A 26,583-nucleotide genomic window follows, 5' to 3' on the forward strand; every position below is an offset into this window, starting at 1 on the left:
TGGTATTGCCTGTTAACGTGCATAATGTTTCTGAAGCCATTAAGTTGAATTATTTCCTGCAGTCGTCTCATTCCAATAATTTAGATTCCCATGGACTAAATCCCACATCAAGAACACAACTGCCAAAACCAGCAATTCTGATAATAATATAAATGTTTTCTATTTTAATACCCAACACATTCTAGAATACTGCAGACTGTTATAGCAGCCTAAAACTCTGATGGATACATAAAGTATAAATCTAAATAAAAGTACAGTAAAGAAAAAGAAAAAAAAAACTCTGTATGGAACCATAAGTAACAAAATTTATTTTTTTGTGGATTTAATTTGTTCTTAGTTTTTTTTTTTTTTTTTTTATTGTTGTTGATATACTGTAATCGAGAGAAGGGAATTTTTATAGGTAAAACAGGAAGAAAGAATAGTGTTTGTACCAGCTATAATTTTCCACACATAATAAAATCAAAATAAAAGCACAAATATTGTTGCTATAGACACAAATTGCACCTTTCTTCAGTTTCAAGGTGTATTACACAACTGGGCTGTATCTCTTGAGATATGTATTCTCTGGGTTTACATCTGTATTATAGAATCTGCTGAGCATGTAAAAAAACAAAGTATAAGCTAGAATACTATCTTTATTATAAGAACAATTTGGTTCCTGAATGTTTTTCCATATGTTTTGGGAACATATTATCTGCTATTTTATTAAGAGGGCAGTGTCGTAACTGATTGCTCGTGCATTAGTGGCTGTTATAATGAAAATATAGAGGTGCTCAGTGGTGACATAGGAGGGTTGTTGTTAAGGAACATGTTTACCGAATGTAACAAGTAGTGCTGATTGCAGGTAGAAAGAGCAAAGCTTGGAAACAAAGGATAGCAAAACAAAAAAATTAGCTCCTAAAAAAATAGTTTTCTTGGTTGCAGGCAATCATCCACATTAATACAAAAGTCATTCATGAAGCTAAATTTGTCCAGGCAATGATTCACTGCAATACAACAAAAGGTGGCTCATCATTTTGGTTACTGGGTTTTGCTAACTCCCCCATTTCACTGATGGCTGTCTTGACTGAAAAAACACTACCACTCTTGACCTATCACCGCAGAGGTGTTTTCCAGGTTCATGATGTAGGAGCTAGTGCATTCCTGTGTATGCTGTACAAAGCCCACATTGGGACTGCACCTTTCAACCCTTTCATTGCCTGAAGCATTTTTGTGTTTTATTTATTATTAACCACTTCAGCCCTGGAAGATTTTAACCCCTTCTTGACCAGAGCACTTTTTACAATTTGGTGTCACTTTAACTGTCATGCAATGCTGTACCCAAATTAAATTTGTGTTACATAGTTAGTAAGGTTGAATAAAGACACCAGTCCATCCAGTTCAAGCTGAGTGAGGTGTCTACAATTGTTCCTATCCCTGTACATTGCACACTCACATTGGTCCCTGCCCTCAAGGAGCCCATAATCCAAGGTCTCCATTCATATACTAGGGCCAATTTTGGACAGAAACTAATTAACCTACCAGCACATCTTTGGAGTGTGGAAACTGGAGTACCCAGAGGAAACCCACGCAGGCACAGGGAGAACATGCAAACTCCAGGCAGGCAGTGTCATGGTTAGAATTTGAACCAGCAATGCTTTTTACTGCTAGATGAGAGTGCTAACCACTACACCACTGTGCCGCCATGCTCTTTTTTGCCCCACAAATCAACCTTTTTTGGTGGTATTTGATCACTGCTGTGGTTTTTATTTGTTGAAAAAGTCCGAAAATCTTGAAAAATAATTTTTTTCTACTTTTTGCTATAATAAAATACAATAAACTCAATTTTAGTCATACATTTAGGCCAAAGAGCATTCAGGCACATGTCTCGGGCAAAAAAAAAAAAAATCAATAAGCCTATATTTATTGGTTTGCGCAAAAATTATAGCGTCTACAAACTAGGCTGGCCCGTACACCCCCTCCCCCCCCCAAATAACGTAATTTTGGAAAGTAGACACCCCAAGGAATTTGCTGAGAGGCTTTTTGAGCACATTGAATATTTTATTTTTTAGTCATAAGTAATTGAAAAAAGTTGTCAAAGTTGTCCCTGAAATGATAAATTGCTCAAAACAAAACAAAGAAACATTTATTGTAATTTTCCCGAAGCTTGTGGCAAAATATAAAATATTCCATGGACTCAACATGCCTCTCAGCAAATAGCTTGGGGTGTCTACTTTCCAAAATGGGGTCATATGGTGGGTTTGTGCTATCTGGGCATTTCATGGCCTCCAAAACTACGATAGGTAGTGAGGAGTGAACTCTGGTATCCCCGTACTCAGGAGAAGCAGCAGAATGTATTTTGGGGTGTAATTTCACATATGTTTATGGCATATTTGAGCAACCCCCGTTTTTTTTCGGCGTTGGGGTTCCCCTTTAAGTCCATTCCAGGTCGCGGGGCCAGCGACGTCTCCTTCGCGGGCTCCGCCTACCTGGAGACGCGCTCCAAATGAGTGGACTTTCCTCCGCGTGTGTGGGAGAGTCCGTTCATTTCAAAAGTAGGGCGGATAGTACGGCAGACTTAGTATGCCGTATTAGTCTGCTGAAAAAGTGCCGTGTGTGGGCAAGTAGCCCGTTTGGAAAGTGGGACGGACAGTCTGGCGGTAAGTCCGTCGGATAGTCGGCTACGTGTGTACCCGGCATTAGAAAGCCTGAAGGTGGTACTTGGTTTTCGGGGTCCTGTACGCGGCTACACTGACAAAAAGTCCCACACATGTGGTATCCCCATACTCAGGAGAAGCAGTAGAATGTATTTTGGGGTGTAATTTCACATATGAATATGGTATGTTAGAGAAATATATCATTTAGTGACATTTTTGTGAAAAAATGAAATAAAGAGTATTGTCATTTTCCAAAAACTTGTGGCAAAATATAAAATGTTCCATGGACTCAATGAGCCACTCAGCAAATAGCTTGGGGTGTCTACTTTCCAAAATAGGGTCATTTGGAGGGGAGGGGGCTGAACTGCCCTGATATTTTATGCACAACATTAGAAGCTTATGCCACATATCACCCACTCTTCAAACCACTTGAAGTCAAAGCCCTTTCTGACACTTTTTGTTTTCATGACAAAATACATTTTGTTTGCGAGAAAATTACGTTGAACCCCAAACATTATATTTTTTTAACGCAAAGGCCCTACAGATTAATATGGTGTTGCATTTTTTTTTTTCACACAGTATATGCGCAGCAATTTTTCAAACGCAATTTTTTGGAAAAAAAACTTTTTTCAATTTTAATGGATTCATGAAGAATCGTTCTTGCCAAATCAATCTATTAACCTTCTATGAGGGGGTGAGTTTCCATCTAGATAAAGGAAGCCCCATAGATGTGTTGTATCTGGATTTTGCAAAAGCATTTGACACAGTTCCCCATAAACGTTTACTGTACCAAATAAGGTTCATTGACATGGACCATAGGGTGAGTACATGGATTGAAAACTGGCTACAAGGGCGTCAGGAGTGGGTAGTGGGGTCCCCCAGGGTTCTGTGCTGGGACCAATCCTGTTTAACTGGTTCATAAACAACCTGGAGGATGGGATAAACATTTCAATCTCTGTATTTGCAGACGACTAAGCAGGGCAATAACTTCTCCACAGGATGTGGAAACCTGTGGAAAAAGATCTGACCAAATTAATGGGGTAGGCAACTACATGGCAAATGAGGCTCAATGTAGAAAAATGTTAAATAATACATTTGGGTGGCAAAAATATGAATGCAATCTATACACTGGTGAGAGAACCTCTGGGGGAATCTAGGATGGAAAAGGACCTGGGGGTCCTAGCATTGTGGCCTCTAAATTTACTGGTATAACTAGTGAGACTCACAGCCAAAAAGAGCACCTGGTTGTCAGAGCTACCAAAAAAAATTTCGTGTTCGCAGGGATCAAGTCTGACTATGTGAATGCTACAGTTATGTGTGTTGTGTTTTGTAAGTGACAGTGATCGATTGATATTGCACTTGGGTGGGCTGGGCTGAGGGGCTAAATGCATGTGCTAGCAGGTGTCTGGGATGATCCTGCTAACACTGCCTTTTTGGGAACAATAATCTACTGGGGACACTAGTATAGATCTGATCAGATCAAAGATATTGATCCGTTCAGATACTATACCACTAAGGGAGGTGTATGATGCGTGCGTGGGTGTTAGCGCTACTGGCACTAATCTGACACTGCCTGGGGCTCATGCAGACCCTAACTGATGCTCAAACCTAACTGATGTCACCCTCTGGGGGATCAGGAGGTTAAAAATTTATTAGGTAATATGCGGCGGCCGGCGGGTACCCTGATGCTATAAAAAAATAACTACTAACTAGCGCCACCCCTGACACTAATACAGCGATCAGAAAATAGATCTACCAGTGACACTGGTGACAGGGGGTGAAAGTGTTAACCGGGGATTAAATCTTTTAGGGAGGTACCCTAGACCTACCTGGGCCTACTACTAGCTGCCCTAACGCTGATTAGTGTCAAAAATGACACCAAATGCAGTGATAAGGAAAAATCTTAAAACTGCAATTCTTGACACAGTGACAGGGAGTTAACCTGTTAAGAAAGGGGTTAACTGGGGGGAAATTGGGGGTTTATCAGTGGTTGAAATGTGTGCCTACGTGTACTGTGTCAGTGTAGTGTTGGTGCATGTCACTTTTAGATGTCCAATCTCCAGACCCAAATTCCACGAGGGCAGATGACATCACGTCCTGACCAATGAAATGCTCCCCCTGCCTATAAGTGTAAACATAGGCAAGGGAAGGATTTCATTGATCAGGACTGATCCGCTGGTCCAGGGCACAAATCATTGGCCTGGACCTGAAGACTGATCTGTTCTGCAACGACTCTGATTGCTGCATGCACGTGGGCGTGAGTGATGTACGGGTACATGGTTTTGCGCACCCATGCCATTCTGCTGACGTATATCAGTGTGAGATGGCCAGGAACTGGTTCATATATATATATATATATATATACATATATCTATATATATATACAGTTGGTTTTTAAAAAAAAATGATATACCTGAGATGCCATATAAAGAAGCATACTATGAATGTATAGTCTTTTTTCTTTTCTTTTTTTACATGCCATTTATTTATAGTATTGTATGTCATATGTTTTGAGCTTTGTAATCACTTACTGTATAGCAGTGTAAGATCACACATACAGGCATTGAACTGGAAGATATGTGTTACCACTTACAAGCTTTGGCAGGGTTTACTTATGTGATAAAATCACTATGCACAAATTTAATTGCTGATCTCACTACTCAAAACTTTCAGAACCTTATTAATGCTAATTATATAAAAAGTGTCAATTAATAGTGTAGGTATGCATACAGGTTTATTCAGTAGGGCTGTGGATAGAACAATGATGATATAAAAAGTGCTGAGATTATGTCAGTAAATGATTATTGTTTGCTTTTTGGTAATTACACTTAACTTGTTTTCTTAAATAAGCAAATTTGTCGGTATATGGAACAGGTTTGTTATATCCATCAAATAATTATGAATACGCACCCATTGACTGCTCCAAGCTTCCAACTAGCTTCTTAGCTCAGACCAGCTAGGCTTCTACCGTACATAGTTTTCATGGAGGGAGGAAGGGGTACAGCCCATTTTGGCTGTTTGTCATCTAGTATTTAAGGGCACCCTTTGAGCTTTAAACTGATTTGCAGAGATTATTTATTACATATATTTATTACAATATTGGGTTAATAGCATGTATATTTTCAAATGTAACATACCAATAGAACAAGTTTTTGTATTTCTTTGTAGAATGTACATAAGGACATTTTGTTGGCATTAAAGTCCGATCCAAGACATTTTCCCACTTTAGCATGTAACTATGTTTGGGAAAAGAGATAATGTTTATGGTGGTAAGGCATCTATAAAGATCTTTAATAAAGTGTGGACATATAGGGCCTGCAAGGCATCAGGTAGCATATTTATCATATGCTCCCGGGAGGCCATCATCCAGATATCTTTTTATTTTCAGCCAGAGATTCCCTGCAATGTAAAAGCCATCCTATCAGTTGTTTAGTTAGAATGAAACTGCCGGTGGCAGGGGTTTACCATAGAGCTGACCGAGGACCAGATGGTCCCCTGCCAGCTCTATGGCTCTCGGAGGCTGGATGTGACGCCATGACATCACTTCCAGCGCTGGTAGATGTAAACACTGCCATTTTTTTGCTGGGAAGCTTAAGATTTGTTTTTCTTATCTAAGGCTTTAAAGCATAGAGGAGAAATCTGGGGTCTTATAGACCACCTGTCAATAGGAATAAAAGTAATAGAAAAAAAATTAAGGTTAAGTAATAAAAAAAAAAAAAAGTGTATAAATACATTTTCTTTTAATAAAATAAACAAAAAAATGCACCCTATCTGGCAGAAGTGAACACATACACGGGTTTGCATCTGCATACAGTGTGTAAACATTGTTTTAAACCACACATGTGAGGTATCACCACAAACAGCCAGAGCCATAATTCTAGTGGAAGACCTTCTTTGTAATGCTAAACTGGTAACCTGTAAAAAAAAATTAAAGTGTAGCCTATGGAGATTTTTAAGTACCGAAATTTGGCACCTTTCCTTGAGTGTGCGCAATTTTAAAGTGTGACATGTTAGGTATCATCTCTCACATTATATGAAAAATTGGGCTAACTTTTTTCCTACAAAATTACGTTTGAAAAATTGCTGTGCAAATACTGTGTGACAAAACAATTTGCAATGACCCCCATTTTATTCCCTAGGTTCTCTGCTAAAAGTTATATAATGTATTGGGGTTCTAAGTAATTTTCTAGCAAAAGAACACAAATTTTTACCTGTATATGGGGAAAATGTCAGCATTGGCCCGGATAGCAAGTGGTTAATGATAGATAGCAAAGATCCTTTAAATTGTGTAGGTTGTATCTGATGTAGGCTGAATCCGAATACTTTTTCTATATTTTTTAATGGAATAACCTACTATTTATGTCAGTTATCATACATCGTTAAATTAGAAAAAAAATAGCTATGCAGCAAATCCAGAGGAAGGCAAGATACTCATTTAATGCTTGGTTCTATATGCTCCAACAAGGAAGAATATTCCTTCTTGATGCTTAAAGACAATGTAGTAACATTCCACAATTGTTTGCCTACAATTATACACTTTATATTTTACATTCAAAAACACACCCAGATTTTCTGTGAGTCAATCTTCTCAGTCAACTAGAAGCAGTACCTGTGGAAAAGCAGTTCACATTTTCACAGCTCTTACAGTGAATAGCTCTTTCCATATGCAAAGATTAAAACATTTTCTCCCATCACAAACAGTGAGTTTGTGTTTTTTACACTGTATTTAGAGTTAAAGTGGTTGTAAAGGCAGAAGGTTTTTCTTATCTTAATGCACCCTATGTATTAAGATAAAATGCCTTCAGTGTGCAGCAACCTCCTCAGCCCCCCTAATACTTACCTGAGCCCATCTCGATCCAACGATGTTGCACAAGAGACACGGCTGTCTGGGACTCTCCCTCCTCATTGGCTGAGATGGCAGCAAAGCGCCATTGACTCCCTCTGCTATCAATCAAAGTCATTGAGCCAATGCGGAGAGAGAGAGAGGGCCAGGCCTAGCCATGACTCTGTTTCTGAATGGACACACAGAGCAGTGGCTCGGCTCGAGTGCCCTCATAGCAAGCTGCTTGCTGTGGGGGCACTCAACAGGATGGAGTGGCCAGGAGCGCCAAAGAGGGACCAGAGAAGAGGAGGATCTGGGCTGATCTGCGCAAAACCACTGGACAGAACAGGTAAGTATAACATGTTTGTTATTTTTTTTTTTAAACAAGACTTTAGTATCACTTTATTGGTTATCCACTGAGTTTACTATTTTTACTATTGTGTGTATATATACACCTGCAAAGTCTGACTAGTAATCACAAATATTTTTCTATTCCACTGAGGAACTTTTACATAAAGTTTTATATTATTTAATTTCTATCAGGCTGATTACATACAGCTGCCATCAGTATATACTATATATTTAGACTATGCATAGCATTGTTTATGAAGTTAGGATATAGTAGTAATAATATGTTCTGCCTACTTCATTCCTATGACATGAACATGATAATGTTATAATATACTGTATGTGCAAAAACACACACATTACATTACAAAAAAATAAAAATAAATCACATTTAACAATGTGGCAAGACAAATGATACCTATCTGAGTTATCCTGGAAAATGTAAATCTATAAAATAATTACCATCCATTACTGAATGAGTGTTAATTATATTTATAGCTATTATACCATATTGTATAAGAAAATGATCACATTAAATTCCCATTTTGATTCTTACTCTTGACATGCTGGGTTTTCTATAAGTGCATTAGAATTGAAAGACACGCTGAAAGGATGTAGTCAGATTCTCTGCTTCCTAATGCTAGCCTGTTGTATTTAAGAAGGCCAAAAAAGACATCATGCCCAACAAATAAATATAAAGCTTGCATATAGTTGTGCAAATCATACTGTATACAATATTAAATTAAACTTAGGGCTAGTTCACACCAAAGTGCAATGTGTTCAAAACGCACAGCACTTGCGATTTGCAGCAGGTGTCAGTGAAATGTTAACAACACTCCAAACACAGGTTGCAAAAGCAGTGCATTTGCCTACATGGGATCACCAGGTACAAAATTACCCTGCAATCCGTTTGCTCTGTGGGAACGATTGGCCAGCGAGGAGGGAGCGGGGGGTGTCTCATAGACATACAGAGATGACTTTGGAGCAAACATGAGTGCCTCCAGAGCAAGTAGCTTTCTCTGTGGGCACTCAGTGGGGGAAGGGGTCTGGTGCACTGGCAGAGGACCTGAGAAGAGGAGGATCAGGGCAGCTCTGTGAAAAACCAATGCACAGAGCAGGTAAGTATGACTTTTTTCATTTTAATCCACAAACCTTTACAACCACTTTAGACAGAGGCTACCTTCCATTAAAACCACACTTTAGGATGGTCTGCAGAGCTATATATACATTTTAATTTCTACTTAAAGTGGTTTTTAAACCCTTAAATATACCCAGTGAAGTGACTAGCCTCAGGTGGTAACTGTTTATCTACAGTCTTTACTACAGCTGTTTAATGTACATCATTTATAAAGCTTCTCTGAGCTGTCAGAAAAAAGGGAAGCACTGAAATTACACTGCAGACTCAATAAGGAGAGCTATGAGAGTTGATTGGTGGGAAGGGACTCACCCCCCCTTCACGCATCACAATGGAACAGAGCAGAGGCTGTCAATCAGCTGGAGGCCCTCCCCCATACCTTTTTTTTTCTTAGTGTCAAGAAAGCAGTAGACAGAAATTATACGTGGTGCTCTTATTATACCATGTTTGAGGTTTACAAATACTTTAACGTGTAAAAGTCAAGCCTAACTAAACCTTCTTCTACCTACCAAGCCTTCGTATTGGCCAATGAGAATGTCCATAACATTGAAGCACCAATAGGGAGGCTCAGGTGACAATAGAAAGAGGGAACATGCTTGACTTTGCATTGTTTTTTTTTACTTTTTCTAAAGGAAGTCAAAAGAAAATAATGAATGCAGTGAGAGGATTTACTCTTGGAACATCAAGCTGCAAATCTGTTTGCTTGCCTCTAAACAGAATTTGTTCCAGCATACATTCCTAGTTAGTGGTCTTCTCAGTGTTCACAAAAACAATGAAGTGATGAAATGCAGTACATATTCTCATGACAAGGCTCATGTTAGGCAATGTAAAAATGTGACAGTGTGAAATGCGCAGCCTAACTTATTAGCAAAGAACAACAATCTGCTATTTGGTTATTGTACATCATTGACATTTCAATTAGATTAATAAAGCCTACTGTGGTAGTTACAGCTGTTAGCAATGCTCAGGGAGATATTTTTCAGTGCTGTAGTTATGGTGGAATGTTCCAGAAAATAATAATGCGTGCTTATTGTTCTTGTTGCCCAGCGCAACCAGTCATCTTTTCTAACTCTTTGTTGTACACGATACCAAGCTCAGGAAATGGAAAGTCTGTTTAGTCTGATTAGTGAAGGGCTGTTCTTCATTCCAACACTGAAAAACACATTTATTTTTTACTTTAGTACATAGTGCACATTGAAGTTTGCTTTCTACACACACACAGTTACCTAGAATGATCCTATACTTCCAGCTCTTTCTGTTAACCAGGTTTTATCTTTGGCTCAGCTATTCACTATTCACTATGGAGACACTTGTAGCATGAGTTGTTGAACTCCAGCTGCAGGAGGAAGGTCCCCGTAAGCATATATCATATAAATATAAGGTCTCCTACCTGCACCTGACCTGGCCTCTGTTGTAACTGCTGTGATCTGTATATTTAAATCAGTGCATTCTTGCCCGTCAGTAATGTAGTAGCGTCTACCTTCTAACACAATGCAGTCCTTACATAAATCTAATATAAATTATAAAATATAAAATATAAGATATAAAATAAAATTGACTTGTACAAATATTTTTCATGGTTAGTTTAATATACCTTGTAATATCCACTTGTCTGTAACCTTGTACAATCCTATTGATCTAAAACTCCTCATTAGTCTCTAATATCCTGTTCTCAGATTAACCTACATTTAATCGACATATCACAGAAGATACATCTACTCACTCTTTTCCATTTTTTTTCTTTTAATATTAAACACTCGTTTGTTTAAATCTTCCAAACAGGACATGATTCAGCCTGTTTGACCTCCAAAGCTGTGAAAAAGAATATATTCTATCCCGAGGAGATCAGAGAGTGTTGCTTTGTTAGAATGTATTATTCTTTCTTGCAGCGAATTTCATGTTGTCCTTTCAGAATGTCTTTACAATACGTGTCTGTTCAGTGAGTGTACATTGTCCTACTATGCAGGGCTCTAAACAAGGTAGGAAAAGTATGGATTTTCATTCCTTGCGGTGGTCATGGCTGAATACCTGCCCTAGAGGAGAACTATTTCTGCAATAGAATAGTTTTAAAAGCATTCCTTCTTTCAATTTATACTGTATTATTTATGGCTGTGAACAGATGCTAGATATATCAAAAGCTGGTCAATTTCCCTTGTAATTCAAAGATGAACTATAGGTTATGAGCGATAGCAGAGAGGGAAAAAGAGAATAATACAAACTGAACAAGCCAAAGAGCCAAACAAATACAGTAATATTGTTCATTTTATTTCAAACTGCAGGATCTTCAAAGTTTTAGATGGATATTTGTAGTAAAGATTTACTGTCTAATACCATCTTCAGAAAAGCAGCCTGTGCTAATGTGCTCCTTTTTTTGGTCTATAGAAGCTTAAGAGTAGTTTTAGGTTTTTCTTTTTCAAAGAACCTAACCATCTAATGATTATGCTTTTTACTGAGCACTATGGCTTGAGCATTAGCCTTCTTTATGCTAGGAATACCATTTCCATCCTTATCTCAGAATCAAAACAGACATATTTGGTGAATGTAATACATTTACATTCATCCTATATGTTTATTGGCTGCCTTCTGCGTGCCGTGGTTATAGGTCATAGTTGTTTTTGACCATAATGGTTTACTGCTGATCACACTAAAATCATTCATATAGAACAAACTTCTCTTTCTAAACAAGGCCAACATTTTACATGCTTTTTCTATCAATTTAGCTTATTGACTTCGATATAGCATCTGCACTGGTTTATTCTGTCTTTTATTTCATGCCATATTTAGAGATTAAACCCGTATCACATCTGGGGTTATGCGCTGGACAATACTTCAACAAATGATTTTTCCTTTTTTTAAATTAAAATAAAATGTAAATCCAAGAAACAGTAAAAAAAAAAAATAGTGAACGGGTTATTCAATATGGCGGATACTGGAACTGTACTTTAGTAAGAAAGTCCACACAATTTACTTTAAACGGAGCTCTCTGTAATTAACTAGAACCATATTTTCTATGCTCATTCGAGCTCAATACATATGCCATAAAAGAAAAAGATGGATAAACTCCAAATGTAATCCAACTTTGGTTTACACAATACAACTTGTCTGAGCTGGGCTGTGCTTTTAATGCTGGATCACAACTTAGAGTGTGACTGTGCTTTTCTGTGGGATAGGTGTATCTGCTTTCCAAAGCCTATGCTGTATCTTTGTTTCTGCTTATTGTATCACCAATTAAATGTATACCTCCAAGGCAGGTTTGAGCATGATTGGTGGCTGCAGGGAACAATTTGGTATTTTGATGTAGCTGTCTTTCTGTATGTGAGAAACAGCAGGAAGCCTAATACATTTTGTGCTGATGCTCCTATGAGATCCAGGAAGATGTGTGTTTTTCTTTTTTTAAATACTTTATTGGTTTTCCAACAAGAAAAGGACAGTGTAGCAGACAAAAATAACATGTTTAAGTGTATCCTGAAGAACCAGGTAGAACCAAGAACAGTTAAACTTAGGTTCTGCACACAGGCATAAGACTGGAGAAGTTTAAAAAATGTCAGTACAGAAAATGTATATAAAGTATATAAGGTAAAGTAACAAGGGAGCTAAAGTTACTTGCAAATAGAAGGGGGGGGTGGTAACATCCCAGTCCCTTCAGCATCGCCCCTCCTCGGCTCCCATCCAGAGAGAGAAAGGGGGGCAGGAAAGATTAGGATTCTGATGTCATATCCTGTGGGAGGGAGGCAGATGCACCAAGACTGTGACCCAGTGAGTACTGTCACATTGTGATTCAAGAAGCATGTTTCTAGAGGTTTGGAAGAAGCAAGGATCATGGTTCAGAGACTATGGATGGATCACAGGCTAAAAGAGGTACATATATATAATTTTTCAGCATTGAACCATGCTAATTATGTTGGCTAGGGTTCAAGGACGAGTAGTTTGAAAACCCCTATTGCTGTTGGTTGACAAAGAAGTGGGGCAAGAAGAAGGTGAGGGTGACCTGGGGTGGTACGAGAGTTTATGTCATTGAAATAGGAACACTCATTGAGGTTAGGAGCTGGAAGGGTGAAGATACAAAAGGGTGTGGGTGATGCTTGATTCAGATGTAAGTTCATGCATTCCCTATCTTGGTCTTAAGGAGAGTGTAGATCAGCGGGAAGAAGGGGGATTCCAGTAGATGCTGAAGAGGGGGATGGGGTACCAGGATGGTCAGATGTTGGTAGTGTGTTAGCTTTAAAATATGACCATTTGCGCTGGAAGCAGGGTAATTGTCCACACCTAGATAGGTATGCATCAAGATTTTCTTTATCCAGCAAGGATGTGAGATCGTATTTAACATCCTGGATTGGAGGGGGCTGGGGAGAACCATTTATTGAATATGCATTTGCATCTGACCTCAGGCCAGGCAATCATGATGTCTCTAAAGTTTTGGCAAAGGTAAGAAGGGGTGGACCATAGTTTGCAGTGGAGTAAATACGGTAGGCCGTATGTGGTGGTCAATTGAGTTTCCATATAATGATTGGAGCACCTAGAGGTGTTCAATATCCAGTACAGGCATATTCTTATGAGACAAGATACATTATATACTCTAATATTGGGGAGGTTGGCTCCCCCCCTCGCTCCTCTGGAGGACTAGATTGTTTAACTACTTGCTGACCTGCTGCTGTCATTTTACGGCGGTGTGCAGAGGTGTGTGCACATGCCCCCTACAGAGCGGGGGTGCCGATGCTTATGGGCAATGGTCACGATGACTGCCGACCATGAGCGATCGCGGGCACGAGAGGCAGAACAGGAACGTGTGTGTGTGTAAACACACAAATCCCCATTCTGTTCTGTGAGGTATGACAGCTTGTGAGTCCCTATTAGCTAGGAACCACGATCCCTCACTTCCTCTAGGTCAGTCCCCTCCCCCTACAGTTAGAAACACACATAGGGAACACAGTTAACCCCTTGATAGCACCCTAGTTTTATCCCCTTGCCAGCCAGTGACATTTTTACAGTAATCAGTGCATTTTTGATCGCTGTTTAAATGCCTATAAATCTATCCCCTATTTTGTAGACGCTATAACTTTTGTGCAAACCAATCTATATACGATTTTTTTTACCAAAAATATGTAGGAGAATACATATTGGCCTAAACTGAGAAAAAAAATTCTTTTAAAAAAATGGGGATATTTATTATAGCAAAAAGTCCAAAATTGTGTTTTTTTCAAAATTGGCGCTCTTTTTTTGCTTATAGCGCAAAAAAGAAAAAACGCCGAGGTGATCAAATACCACCAAAAGAAAGCTCTATTTCTGGGGAAAAAAATTGGTTGGGTGCAGCATCACATGACCGCGCAATTGTCGGTTAAAGCGACACAGTGCCAAATCATAAAAAATGGCCAGCATTCAGCATTGAGCAGCCAAATCTTCTAAGTGGTTAATGAAATACGGGGGGGGGGGGGGGCGTCGTCTCTGCCAGAGAAAAAGGGATAAGGCTTTAAGTAAGATCTGTATGTCTTTATGATGTAGGATTAAGTGTATATTCTGGAGGGGATATAGGAGTCTGGCAAAACTGACCATTTTGAACAGGTGGCACCTTCTGAAGAGTGAGATGGGGAGATCCATCCATGTCTCCAGTTCGGTTATAATTTTAGAAAGTACTGGGTTGAAATTTAGATTATATAAGGATGAAGGAGTCTTACCGATATATATTCCTAGATAGGTGATGAGATTTTTGCTACCGAAAAGATGGAGGAAGTAGCCCAGGGAGGGGTTCTACAGTGAAACAAAGGGAGGATCTTGTTTTTGGCAAAATTAATATGCAGCACTGAGAGACCTCTAAACACTGTGGGAACGGAGATAGCGAGAGAGAGGTTTGATGGCCAAATCAAAGAGCAATGGGGAGAGGGGGCATCCCTGTCTGGTGCCCTTGAATAGTTTTACTGTTTGGCATGGTGTCGATTAGGTGGAGGAAGGGTCCCGAGAAGTCAAAATGTTGTAGTACAGAAGACAACCAGGAGAAGCTGACATCAAAGGCTTTCTCCATATCTAGGGAAATTATGGCTATATTGCCATTGATGTTGGACCTGGCCCATTCGAGTACCGCAAGAACTTTGCGAATGTTAGCGAACGCAAGTCGGCCTTGGGTGAAGCCAGCTTGAGCCGGGTGGATAAGGGTTAGCATGATTTTGGCCAGTCTGCTGGCGAAGGTTCTAGAGAGGATTTTAGAGTCTAAGTTGAGTAGTGAGATGGACCTATAGGAGCTGGGTTCTTAAGGATCTTTTTTGGCTAACAGCTTAATGTGGGCTTAGTAGGCGGATGGAAGGTAGTTCCCGCCTTGGTGAATTATCTGGTAGACCCTTGCCAAGGTGGGGACAAGCGTGTGGGACATAAGTTTAAAGAACTCAGGCAAAGGAGGAAATCATTTTTTGGATTTCCTGCTCGGTGATTGGGGAGTTGGGTTTGGCCAGTAGAGTATGATTGATGTGAGGAAGTGGAACATTCTTTAGGAATTCCTGACCAGCGTTCAGGTCAGAGGGATCTGGGCTATATAGTGCTTTATAATATTGTTGAAGAATTAAGCTAATATCAGTGGGAGAGGAGCATGAGTTTCCTTGGTTATCTTTCAACGAGGCTATGTGTGTGGGGACATGTGTGTCCCTTTGCACAGCTTCACTAGTAATTTTCCTGATTTGTTACCCAACTTTTGGTATTGTAGCTCTGAATATGATGTATGTATGCGTTCTTGAGCTTCCGCCTATTGATCAAAGTTTATTCTGGCGTTACACCAAATCTCACGGTGAGAGGGGTTATTGCTAGTGGATCGCTGAGCCTGGGCACGATTTAGACAGTCATTGACTTCCAAAAGCTTACATAGGATGGCGAAGGCAATAATCCTACATCATAGGATGGTTTTGCCTGCATCCCAGAACAGGTTGGGGTCTGAACAGTGCAGGTCATTTGTTCAATTATAATCCGTCTATGTCTCATGCAGGGCTTTCTGAAGATCTGGGCTTTCGGGCCATGAATTGGGGGAAGCGCCAAATTGTTGTGGTGGGTAGAGGGCTGAAGTTGCGTAGTGATTTGGAAACTGGAGCATGGTCAGATATGGCAATGTCATGTATGAGAGTCTCTGACATTTTTGTGAGCAGCGTGGAGTTGCATAGTAGATAGTCCATTCTAAATAGAGTGCGGTGGGGGTGACTAAAAAGAGTATTCCCTGCCTTCTTGGTGTGCTAAACGGCACGGATCAGTAAGTTGGAGAGCTGATGCAAAAGAATTTAGTAGGGTTGTGGTGGATTGAGACATGGGTTGTGAGGTGTGATTACCCCTGAATTTGTCTTCTTGCATGTCCATGCCTGGAAGAAAGATTTTGTGGGGGAATTGGGTGCATAATGAGTATGAGGTCTTTGGTGGAGAGTCGGAGGTGTAAAGTCAAGAGGTGTCCCTCCTCAACGTGTTCAGATGACACAACTTCACAGGAAAGGTTTCTGTGAATGAGGATCAGAACACCTGCTTTACCATTAGTGGAGGCTGAGGGTGTCTATATGGTCTGGGTCGGGAATAAAGGGAGACAGGAGGTGGGGGTGTGGGTATGAGCACCATGTATAAGCAAAGAGGTACTCACCGAGGCCAAGATGCAGAGAGCGGTGGCTGTTGCGACTCACCGCACACCACCCCTGGAGGTGATACAGGGAGTGGCTTGCACCAAGAGGCACAAGTCTCCAGCGGGATACCTGACTTGTGTGAAGGTCCGGAAGAGGGCTCGTGCAGGATGGACCGGATCAGAAGGTAATTAGCAAGCAAGTCTGTAAAACAGGTAAGAAAAATGCAGAAACAGGCCAAGGGTCAAACACAGGTATTAGTCCGGGAGCCAGCAAGGCTAAGTGAAGCAGACAGAGATTAATCCAGAGGCAGGCCGAGGGTCAAACACAGGTATCAGTCTAGGATCCAGCAAGGCTAAGAACAGGAAGTCCATTAAACAAGCCAGGGGTCAGGTCGGGAGAGAATCAGTGTAGTCTTCAGGCAATCCGGGTCACAAAAGGGAGTGGTAAACAGGAATCAGAGAAACACAGGTGAGCTGAGACAAATAAGCAACTTGTCTGTCTGCTAAGGCTCCTTTTATAGGCTGGTCAGGGAATTAAAGTTATGAGTGTGCTTCGCACGCCACTCAGTAGGGCCGCGAATGTGCGTGCGCCGGAGCGCCGATCCATGCCGAATTTGTGTGAGTCTTTGCGCAGGGAGATGGTGAGCTTGATCCAAATTACTTTCCTGATACCATGCTAGATGAAAAAGTAATGTAAGTGTACTGAAAAATAATGGTGTAGGAGCAGAGAAGGTATAACCAAAATATAACTCACAATTTATGGGAAGCTAAGACTTTGCTTTTTCCCCACGTAGCAATCACCATAGGACAGCCTTACTTGAGTACTATGTCAGTATGCATCCATTCCATTCCATTCCATTGTTCCATTGGTGGTGGAGCAGGTGATGTGTGGGACTCAGTAGGTGGAGTGGGAGAGGTACCTGGCTGACTGGAGCCGGTTTTGTAAGGAGTCCCTGCTGGAGCCATCATGCACTTCCGCTACACGAGGCACCCGAAACCAGATGTAAGATGTGTGTTTTAACCGGTTCCCAACCAGCGCACGCCGATGTACGTCGACAGAATGGCACGGGCAGGCATATTGGCGTACAGGTACGTCCAATCTTCAATGCCGCCCTGCCATCGGGAGCGCGCCGGCGGCGGCATGCTCCCGCGCTGGTCGGGACCCCCGTGAGTCCGGTTGCGGGACCCGCGAACTCGATCGCCGCGGGCATACCCGCGATCGTCTCACGGGACGGCTGAATGGAGGAAATGCCGTGTAAACAGCATTTCTCCATTCTGCCTAGCAACTAGTGACGCTGATCTCTGCTCCATGTGATTGGAGCAGAGATCAGTGTTCACTAAATGAAAGCCGAACCCCCCCACAGTTAGTAACACACCCCTAGGAACACTTAACCCCTACACTGCCACCCCCTGGTTAACCCCTTCACTGCCAGTGTCATTTACACAGAAATCACTGCATTTATATAGCAGTGATTACTGTATAAATGACAATGGTCCCAAAAATGTGTCAAAAATGTCCGATGGGTCCCCCACAATGTAGCATTTACAATAAAAATCGCTGATCGCCGCCATTACTAGTAAAAAAAAAAATAATAAAAAATTATTAATAAAAATGCTATAAAACTATCCCTATTTTGTAAATGCTATAACTTTTGCGCAAACCAATCAATAATCGCTTATTGCGATTTTTTTTACCAAAAATATGTAGAAGATTACGTATTGGCCTAAACTGAGGGAAAAAAATGTTGCTCTATTTTTGTTTATAGCGCAAAAAATAAAAACTGCAGGGGTGATCAAATACCACCAAAAGAAAGCTCTATTTGTGGGAAAAAAATACGTCAATTTTGTTTGGGAGCCACGTCGCAAGACCGCGCAATTGTCAGTTAAAGCGACGCAGTGCCGAATCGCAAAAAGTGGTCTGGTCTTTGACCAGCAAAATGGTCCGGTCTGTAAGTGGTTAATTAGCATTTCAGTGCATTTTGTATGCACTTTAATGTGTGACACCTATTTTATAGATGTGAACTCAGCATAAATGAACTTTATAAACCTTCCAGGGCAATATAAGTCACAATGCATTCATAAAGGCTATGCATGTGAAGGTTTTTACATATTCCTAACAAACAGTGAAAGAACTTTAATTCCTCACTTACCTCACCTGTATCCGTAATCATGATGGATAAAATAGTTATTAAAGATCACAATGGAGACTCTGAAGTCAGTTTCTGCTGGTTTCTAACAGCATACAAAAAATAATGTTTGCTTGCATTAGAAACCTCACAGGCTGCCAAGTTTCTGCTGCCATAGAGGAGCTTTTATTTGAAAAAAATTCTCCACAAAGCCTATAGTTACTGTGGTAAATGAGGGCTTGTTTAAAAGTGCTTTACCATCAAATTAATCTCTATGTGTATCTAAAAAATGTGAGACTACTATAGACTCATATGCAGTCAACCAATGCTTCATCTTTTTTAAGTGCTAATTTAATGTAATGGATTTTCATGCAAATGATCACATGGAGATGTAACTTGCATTTTACTAAATGGGTACAAAGCTAGAAGTGATAATGTAAAAAAGTTCAGGATGGCAAAAAAATACAATATATGGCAGTATAATGAAAGCTGCGCAAACATATGAAAGCTATACATAGGTGAAACCTTAACAGCAATGTTATTAGACTCAATCAGGGTAATATGTGGCTAGTTGGGATGATCTCTATAACAATGGAGAATCAAGCTGAGAACCACTATTTTAGTAAAACAGCTCAAAACCCAGCTACTTGCAATTATCCTCATAGACAACATCCATCTCAGTAAAATCCAGTGTAGCTTTGAGATGCACTACACTGCACCATTGTAACAATCAGTGGTAAATAAAGATGAATGAAATGAATGTGACGTTTAAATAAAGTTGAAAAAAAGACAAAAGTACAAAAAAAGAGCAGATGAGTAGAAGCAATGAACAACCCCTTAAAGTGGTTGTAAAGCCTTAAGGTTTTTTACCCTAATGCATTCAATGGATTAAGGTAAAAAAAAAACGTTTGTACCTGCCCCCCCCCCAGCTACCCTTATACTTACCTGAGCCACATCGCGATCCTGCACTGTGGATAAAAATACAGGTTTTTGATGATGACGATTGAACAATGTTAAAATTTTAACTATACCTGTTGTAGGAAACAAATTTGCTAGTAATAGGAATATGTGATTTATAGGTCATTTTGAAAGTAACTATGCATTCTTTTCTGATATATAATACATTGTATTGTTTCTTTACCTGAAAAAGCAATAAATAAATATTAAAGAAATGAGAGCAGTGGCTCTCCCTGCTCTGTCCCTCCTCCACTGGGCAGATTGATAGCTGTGGGAGCCATTGTCTCCTGCTGCTGTCAATAAAATTCTGTGATGAGGAAGCTGGGCGGGGCCCTGCCCCACTGTCTGTGTCTACGGATGCAGGTAGTGGGGCTCGGGAGTGGGCCCATGTGAATGACCCATGGGAAGTGGCTTCCAATGGGGACACTGGCTGTTGAGGAGGAAACAGGAGCACCAGTGGGGGGCCTGAACAGGGGAGGATCGGGGGTGCTCTGTGCAACACCACTGCACAGAGCAGGTAAGTATAACATGTTTATTATTTTAATTTTAAAAAGATGAAGCTTTAGAACCACTTTAAAGAAGTCTGGTCTTGAAGAGCATGATGAGTACTACATTCATTATATAATACATATAAATATATTTTTTACTAAAAACATCTTGAAATAATGTCTGAAATAATCTATTCTGTAAGGACAATTTTATATAACAGATCATCATTCAAAATGTAATTAAATCCTTTTTGCACCATTACAATATTAAACATACTGTTTACAGTAACCAATCTACAGTATGTACTCATTTTCCATTTATTATTGCAGAATTAAAATAAATATTGTCTAGCTTGCACTTTCTTGGCTAGGAAAATTATAGGAACTATCACTGTCCTATTATACTAATTGTTTTGCAATAATGTGATTGGTTAAATAGCTTTTGATGGTAGAAGGGAAAGATGATCCTGGCATATTGTATTGCAAATCAATAACGGCTGTGAAGCTGAGCTTCCTAAAAGCTCCAATCTGTGTTGCTTCACTTCCTGTGTTAAGCATCACAAATGTTTGTAGTTTAAAACAGGCAAGATGTCTAAAGATAGCCCTGTGACATTTCTGATACAATGAAGCTTAAAGAGTTCAATTTGATACATGCGTGAAAGCAAAATCTAGTTTGCTGAGTCTAGTTGCTTATATTGAGCTGCCATGGTGAATGTTTGTGAGAGCATACATTATTGGAAGTGAGGGGAGGGGGCGCTGCATTTTATTCCTTGTAATTTATTACCACTTTACCAGTTTGTCTGTTGCCATTATGTTCGTATGAATGCCTGATTCACAAACACATTCCAACCTGGTATAGATGTACTGTCTTGAGGGGAAAAAAAACTCTTACCTGCATCTTGTTAGCAGTGCTGTATACTGTAGCTAAAACAAGCAGGTTCACCAGCTTGTCAGTTTAAATGAAAGGCCGTACTTGTCATTTTTCAGATGGCTTCACTATTAATGGGTTTTGACAATGTACTCATTGTGGGTCAGAGGTAAAATTCTTAAGTAGAAATTAATCCCACAGAGTACAGTGGCCAATCCCACCTTCACTGACCTAAACATCAAAATCCTGACACTGCAAGAAGTGAGGGACTCGCATTGTTGCTTGAGATGTTTTCATGGGCTCAATAAGAAGCTGTAATGGGCACTTCAATCAGTTCACACAAGTGATGTTTTAGCCTTTTTTTTCTTACTTTCCAATCCATGCGTGAAAAATACAGGCTGCATGTCCACATCAAACATAGTGCTGGTATATTTCAATTACAGAAAACAAGAACCATGTACATGCTTATTATAATGCTTTATGGAAAGCCAATTACTGCACATACCACATATCTAATTGTACTATTTTCTCTGTGTAAGGTTTTTAGACAAGAATACAATTATTATTTCCCATTAGTATTTCTATCTTTTTGTAAAGACGTTTTTAGTTAGGAAATTCACACTTTAAGCACTTGCCATCTGGGTCATTTTTGACATGTATGCAGAAAGTATGTTCATGTTAGAGAGATGCTTTAAACTATTATTTTTTACACTTTTTTTTATAAACTTTATTGCAATTACAGGGGCTGAACAGCATCCCTTGTGATAGCTTGGGCATTGACAGGTACTCTTTATTGAGAGATAGGAGGTCTGTCAGATCCCTAAGTCCTCCTCTGCTCTACAAGGCAGCTGATCAAACAGATTGGTTTGATCAGCTGCTTTTCTCACCGGTAAAGGCAAGGTAAACAAAGAACGGAGACTGGAAGTGGCTAAATCCTCATGGATTCTGGATTTATTTATCACAGGAAAGAGAGGGAAATGGATGCTCCTCCTTCTTCTTTCTGCACAGTCAACTCATTCGCTTACATAGATCCTCAGCTGCCCAATGGGACAAGAGAGCCCAGGAATGATGGTGGGCAGCAGCAAGAGGAGGTGCCCCTTTTCAAGCCTTGCAAAAGGTAGCAGGTGGTTGTATAGTTATTTGGATCATTTTTACTTGAAGGCGAAAAATTTGATATTAGGATTATGGCTGCAGCTGCAGCCATTACCCTGGTATAACCACTTCTCATCCAGAATTTTTATATACTTACGCTAGTTGGGAAGTGGTTAAAAAAGTAATTAAATTCAGCATCTGCAAATATTGTAGCTGCTGCCTTTGAAAAAATATGTACTTACCAGTTTCTGTGGTCCATAACTGTCTTCTGGAATATGGTTCTTTTCACCACTATGGGTCCCTGGTGCAACCATTTTAAATGTGGAAGCCAAATGTAACTGCACAAAATCATGCAGCACACAGAGACTGGCCCTGCAGCCTCCTGGAACCTATGATATATGCCAGGTGGCTTCAGGGAGGGAAGGGACAGGGTGAGTGACAAAAGTCTCAACCTTGGCAGAAAAAATTAAGATCTGCTTTAAGCTGATTTACTGAAAGAAGTTTGAATCTTCTTACAATAAACTGTGTGAATATTCACTTCAATTATACAGTCATGTGATGAACAAATTCCAGTTTTCTGGAATTATGTGCACAATCAAGGAATTTGCCACACAACAAATTTGGTTTAGAATTCCATGGCTTCTCAACCAATTATATTCTAATCATGTGGACTTTGCTATATTATTTTGCACTTATTCCTGTAAACAGTCTGTAAATAGGCCTCTTATTTAATTTGTCTTCAGCAATGTGATAAATGGTCAATTTCTATGTAATACTTTCCTTCTGTGTAAGCTGTATTGCAGAGGCCTTGTCTTATCTATTCATTTGATTGAATGTGTACAGTATAATGCCTGAGGCCTCATGCACGCTGGATGTTATAAAAAAAACAGTATTGTTAGCTGTAGAAAGCTTTAGTTGTAGAGGGAGTTTTTCAGAATTTTTAGCACCAGAGTTTTTCTGTGTGTTTTAGCTGTGGCATTTTTTAAGCTATTTTTAGCTTTTTATGGCTCAAAAATGCTTTTTTTCAGCATTAGAGCTGTTTTACAGCTGAAAAAATCCTCTTACAACCCACCAGTTCTGAGGTTTTTTTTTTCCAGGCATAAAACGCCCCTGCCAAAAAACTGCTGATAACAGCCTATGTGTGCATGGACACATAGGATAACATGCTGGGGAGATTATTGGCTGCAGAAAAAAAGTCTGAAGCCAAAACCAGCAGCTGTAAAAACTTCCAGTGTGCATGAGGCCTAAGTGCAAATGTTTGTGATTATTGATGTTGTTACTTTATGCCCATTTCAATACAAATAAAAAAAAAACTTTTTATATAAATAAATAAATTAAGTGAATCTATTGTATGAAGATTATCCACTCCTTTAGACTTGAGTTTATTTGTAGCCATATTGCTGCCTTTGCCACAAAAATTCTCTGTGATACTTTTGTATTTGCAATAACATTTACATTTTCAGGACAAGTTTCTGGGGTGTTCCCTTCTTTTCTGTCAAGTGCTTCTCAGTACTGGTTGGACCAGGAAAAAAGGAACACCCTGGAAATTTGTCCTGAAAATGCAAATGTTTGTGCAAATAAAGAAAAAAAGTATCACGGACAATACTCAATTGTTTTTGGTCAACTCCATTAGAAAATCAGTCTCATTTTATTCTAGTATTTTTTATACAGTTTACCATGAAGTTCTTTTATAATTAGTAATGTTTAGTGGACACTTGCACCATAAATCACTTTTAATTATACCATTTGCACTATAGCTTATAATTAGATTTCACAGTTGACAGAAACCTATGGATTATGCTACAAAACACAGAAGAGCAGCAAATAATAATAATAGAAGTGTTGGTTGTGCAGATGGGATACTAAAGTTGACTCTAACTGTAATGCCCTGTACACACAGTCGGACTTTATGACGACAAAATCCGTCTGATTTTTTCTGACAGATTTTGGCCCAAACTTGTCTAGCATACACACGGTCACACAAAGTTGTTGGAAAATCCATTAGTTCTGAACGTGGTGACATAGAACATGTATGACGGAACTATAAACCAGCCAGTAGCCAATAGCTTTTGTCTCGTAATTTATTCTGAGCATGCGTGGCACTTTGTCCCTTCGGAATTGTCTACACACGATCGGAATTTAAACAATTGGATTTCGTTGTTGGAAAATTTATATCCAGCTCTCAAACTTTGTGTGTCGGAAATTCAGACGGAAAAAGTCAGATGGAGCCCACACACAATTGAATTTTCCGACAGCACGATCCAATCGAACATTTTCTGTTGAGAAGTCCGACTGTGTGTACAGGGCATTATCTAAAGCTAGCAGGTAGTGAGCATATCCCAAGAACCTTACATGGGCAATCTCATAGGAAGGAGAAGTATTGGGAATCTTTGTAGTATGCTGTAGTTGGTGTAGTTTCTTTAGTTGGTCCCTTATATATATATATATATATATATATATATATATATATATATATATATATATAAGAGAGTTGATTACCTGCCAAAGGATTTGTATTTCTGTCCATCTAGTGTTGAGATTTACAGAGCACTACAGCACAGCACAACGATCTGTCCCTCCCTCAGCCTGTGACTGGATAGTGAAAGGAGAAGCTAGGACTAATAAGCTAATCTATATTTTTATTATGATTAAAACATATTGCTTCTGACCTGTTGGATAATTTTGTCCTTGTCTCCAATGTCTTGCAAGCACAGCACTGTAATTAATGCCTTATTGAGCTATGATTTCTAACATGTCAAATCTCCCTTCCAACAGCAGTCTCTTGGGGTCTGACTCATCCTTTCTGCCCCTATGCATGGTGATATAAATCTGTGATTCACCAGAATCATCCACGCTATATGCTTGTCTATGTTCATGGCCAGCATACCTCAAATTAATGTTACAGCATTGGGTGACATTTATCCGCAAAGGATTTGTCCATTTTTAATTCTTTTCTAGGTGATAATACACTTTATAATTCTTTCAATGTGCCTTTTGGCTAAATAATACTGAAAATGTTACCAGATAAAGGGAAAATGGTGTGATATAGCTCAAAGTAACCAATTGCTGAGAATTTCTCATTACTGACTACACTCAATGTTTAACTTATATTTATTCATTTTGAAAAACAGTACATGTAAACTGTGATTTTAAAACCAGATAATGATGTACGACTACACAGGTGGTGATCATTCATTAGGCTATGCTTTAGGAACTCTTTATGACCCGTGGTGGTATATGTTTTGGTCACTTGTTGCTTATTATTCTTCTTGTTGCTATTATTTTTAGCGTTATAATTTGTGTAACCCATGCTATTTGTTTGCTAAATAAAAATACCATGGGGATTTCAAAAGATAATATATTTTGATTCATGTGATTTTACCCATTTGTTTTTCTATTGAGAGAATACAAATACTTGCAGTGAATATTATTGCTGAGGAAATGATTTCCTGTATTCCACTGTAAAGAAATTTTTTGTAACTAATGAGGAACAATGACACAATCCTATGCTGCTTCAATTTCAGTGACCATGTTTCCATTGTCCTACTGTATATTCCAGGAAATATATAAGTTATGTAACGCAATAACATATAAATATTACTGAAACATTAAAAAGTGTGTCCTGATCCATGAAAGACTAAAGTTCATTCTGCAGATTTATATAATAACATCTTAATAATTCTCCATCTGTAAACAGCAACATTATCTATTGCTAAGTCACATCTTAAATAGACATTATCACTATAAAATCAAAAATGTTACTACAATGTAGGAAGTGCAGGAATCCAGAGGCACATACCTATAGCAGTTTTCGGCACTCCCTGCTTCCAATTTTAGGCTGTTCTGGCAGGACAGGCTCCAACACTTTCATTCTATTGCTTTGAGGTTATATACTGTTGATATGTTGGTTGCTCCTGCGATCCTCTTTGACAGGTTTGGTTCTGCTAGTCCACTTTTTTTTTTCTCTTGTTACCTTTTTTAATAATCATGTCATATTAGATATGAGCTAGTTTCCCTATAGCAACTTGTGAGAGTGCAAGCCATGCAGTGTTTTAATACATTTCTGTTACAATGTTTCCTGAAGAATAGCTTACATTCAATGGAAATATAGCATCTAATATGTGTAACTCTACAAGAAATACTGCTTCCCAACTTCTTCACTGAATCTATGAGATTCATTTATTCAGGAGCTAGACAGCATTTTTATGCAGTGGAAGGCCTGGCATGGAGTAAGAAAGTTGAAGGATACTTGTGAATTGTTTTAACTCTTTACTCATAAATTGCAGAACAAATACCCACAGGGGCAGTTAAGGTTAATGCAAATGTTTCCAAATGTTTTACCCCTATCTTAAATTGACAGCTGATGACCACAAATCAGCCCGGGAATCGATAGGAATTGCAACCTGGCCAAATGTTTGGTTTTCTATTGTTACACTCTAATGTTATGACTTAAAAACAGCTGTAAACAATGTATTATATTGCTAATTATTGAAGTTTGAAAGTGAATAGTGCCCTGTTATTCGACCATTAACCAA

General features: G+C 39.3%; 1 protein-coding gene across 3 annotated transcripts in view; it reads left to right on the plus strand.

Moving 5' to 3' along the window:
* Nucleotides 1-26,583, plus strand: part of TENM2 (teneurin transmembrane protein 2) — a 1,738,186-nt gene that overhangs the window by 710,104 nt on the left and 1,001,499 nt on the right. The gene's annotated exons all lie outside the window — the stretch shown is intronic.

Source organism: Lithobates pipiens, unplaced genomic scaffold (genome assembly GCF_037356315.1).
Source record: "Lithobates pipiens isolate NorthernLeopardFrog02 unplaced genomic scaffold, aLitPip1_a1.2 Scaffold_8, whole genome shotgun sequence".
Classification (NCBI taxonomy): Eukaryota; Metazoa; Chordata; class Amphibia; order Anura; family Ranidae; genus Lithobates; species Lithobates pipiens.